The sequence below is a fragment of the Pseudorca crassidens genome, chromosome 13, assembly GCF_039906515.1.
Source record: "Pseudorca crassidens isolate mPseCra1 chromosome 13, mPseCra1.hap1, whole genome shotgun sequence".
NCBI classification, from domain to species: domain Eukaryota; kingdom Metazoa; phylum Chordata; class Mammalia; order Artiodactyla; family Delphinidae; genus Pseudorca; species Pseudorca crassidens.
In genome coordinates this window covers 36521303-36524306 of record NC_090308.1, presented here as the reverse complement: position 1 = coordinate 36524306, position 3004 = coordinate 36521303, and the positions used below count along the sequence as shown (strand labels likewise).

Sequence of the window (3004 nt, the reverse complement as noted above, 5' to 3'; positions counted from 1 at the left end):
ATTTTTAGCGCCATCTAGTGTTTAAAAGACTTCATAGAGTAAATAAATATGCAAACAATTTAGTTTTAAAATTTTTTTCAACATATATTCTTTGATTCTACATCCCAGTCACACCATCTAAGGTTTTGCATTAAATACTGACAATAAAATAATTGATTGTAAGGTTATGTGGGCTTCTAGAAATTAAATTATTATGAAATAAAAGGAATTAAGTCATCCCTTCACTATTTTACAGGAGATGTCAGTCAGGACCTCAGCTACCATAAAACAAAGGGACTAGTTCTCATTGAAATGCCCAATCAGATAAATATTTTCATAGAGTCTTCGGTCTATGAGGATATGTTTGATTCAAACCAAGTTGAATTTAAACTGTTATGTGATATCTTTTTATATAAAAATTCATTTTATGACTCACTTTATAGCTCTATTAAAAGCTTTCTAAAGTTTTACTTAGCTGTCCGCCGCTGTCCCAGCTGACTCCGTGCCGCTCGTCGCGATGGAGGTCGCCACCGAGTTTGTGGTCCAGAGTCCAACATGGTCTACAGTCCAAGGCCAGCGAGGTGCAGTAAGTACCGGATGACGTGCATCAGCCGCGAAGCCGCCATCCTCAAGAGGCACCCCAGGTCCACGGGCTTCACCTTCCGGACCGCCCGGCAGGTGCCCGGGCTCGCGGTCGTACTTGTGGGCTGGGGCGCGAACAAAGGCTCCAGACTACTGCAGTGCGGGCCCACTGACTGCGCCTGTCCTGGCCCACGCGCACCTGCCAGAAGGAGGCCAACTACAAAGTCTCGCTGACGCAGGCGGCCCCGTTAACCTAGGCCTGGTCAAAGAAAGCCAGGAGGTATTCGTGCCCTTCAGCTCGCTGCTGCCCATGGTGGCGCCCGACGACCTCGCATTCGACGTCTGGGCCATAATCGTCTCTGAACCTGGCGGAAGCGATGCAGTGCACACAGGAGCCACAGGAAAAACCGTGGCCGCACCTGGAGGCTCTGCTTCTGCGGCCCTCCGTCTACCTCCCAGAGTTCCTCGCGGCTAAATAACCGGAGCGCGCGGGCCGACTACGTCATCCTGGGCACGCGCGCCTAGCAGCTGGAGCTGATTTGTACCGACTTCTGCAGCTTCCAGTCCGGCGCCGGGCTGGCTGAAGTCATCGTGCAGAGGACAGCGAATACGGAGCACTTTTCCGAAGTGATCCCGGGCCTCAATGACACCGCTGAAAACCTGCTGAGCACCATCCAGCTGGGCCTGGAAGTGTCGCCCTCCATGCTGTTTGTGGTGGCCAGCATCTTGGAGGGCTGCTCCTTACTCGGTGGGTCCCCACTGACCATGCTGGTGCCTGGTGCCCTCGAGTTCAAGTGGCAGTGCAGCCTCTTTGTGGGTGGAGACGACTTAAGGTCGGGCCAGACCAAGGTCAAGTCCGTGCTCGTGGGTTTGCTTATCTGCTCTGGCCACGAGACCACGTCCATCGTGAGGTACAACCACTTGGGCAACAATGACCGGCAGAACCTGTCGACCCCGCCACAGTTCTGCTCCAAGGAGGTGTCCAAGAGCAGCGTGGTGGACGACACGGTGCACAGCAACCCAGCGCTCTACTAGCCGTTTGTGGAGCCCGGTCACTGTGTCATCATCAAGTATGTGCCATACGTGGGCGACAGCAAGCGTGCCCTGGATGAGCAATCAGAGCTGATGCTGGGCGGTACCAACACGCTGGTGCTGCTCAACACGTGCGAGGACTCGCTCCTGGCCGGGCCCATCATGCTGGACCTGGCGCTGCTGACAGAACTGTGCCAGCGTGTGAGCTTCTGCACCGACGTCGACCCACAGCCGCAGAGCTTCCACCCCGTGCTGTTGCTGCTCAACTTGGCATCCTCTTCCAGGTGCCGCTTGCGCCGCCAGGCAGCCAGGTGGTCAACGTGTCTTTCTGCCCCCGCAGCTGCACGGAGAATATCCTCACAGCCTGCGTGGGACTCTGGCCGCAGAACCACAAGCTTCTGGAGCGCAAGATGGAGTGCCCTGGCCTCAAGGGAGTTGGGCTTGTGGCTGCCACCTGTGCCTTGCAAGAAAGGACCAGTGCCCACCGCCCCCAGTGGCTATACTGGTGACGCCAATGGGCACTTGTAGGCCGAGTCACCCCAGATGCCCACCACCTAAGGCCATGGCCATACAGCTCCACCATAACTCCTGTCCCCATTGCTCCTCAGAACCCAACCTTTCCAGGCCCCCAAAGATAATAAAGCTAGTGCCACTATCAAAAAAAAAAAGTTTTATACAGCAAATCAGTAGATTTACGATCACCATCACCAAAACCAAGCTAAGTTCTTTAATCAAAACAACACAGCTCTCTTGGTTTTACTATTTTTATCCTATAACAAACAATACTGGGTTAACAAAACAGAAGTTTATTTAAACTATGTTATTGTTATGTGTGAAACATAAAACTAAAAAAAACAAAATTTTGCGGTCACCATGAGAAACAAGGGATAGGCAACAGATTCGTTCTTTCTCCTCTTTTACTATTAATTCACTGACCATCTAAAACAGCTGAATTTACATGCTATTAAATTCATATTGCTCTTAGAACCAAAGGATTAGACTGAGAAAGTCAAAACAAGTTACAAATTATTAAAAGTGATACATACTACAAATGCCACAAGATCCAGAAAATATCATCATAATTTTACCCTAGGCTAATTTTTTTAAAAATTCAGAGTAGCAAGCTGCACTCCCTTAGGCTCATAAAGGCATTTGTAAGGAGGCAGCAATGCCACCCAGCGACAACTCTCACTGGACAGCAGTTGGTGCTTTTTAGCGGAAGTGAATACTTCCTCTTTAGTCGTAGGAGACTCAGACACAGAGTCACCCACGTCTCGGTTTGCCTGTGTCTGCAGAGGCAGCCACCCCCAGAATGCACAGTCTAGTCCAAGCCTGCACAGGCCAGGAACCACTATACCAGGTATTATAGGACTAAATCTTTACGGTCCCCCAGGAAGTTATGGAAATAGAA

At 50.6% G+C, this 3004-nt stretch overlaps 1 pseudogene; it reads left to right on the top strand.

The window, feature by feature from the left end:
- Positions 1 to 496: 496 nt before the first annotated feature.
- On the top strand, positions 497 to 2151 carry LOC137204981 (inositol-3-phosphate synthase 1 pseudogene; annotated as a pseudogene).
- The last annotated feature ends 853 nt before the right edge of the window (positions 2152 to 3004 follow it).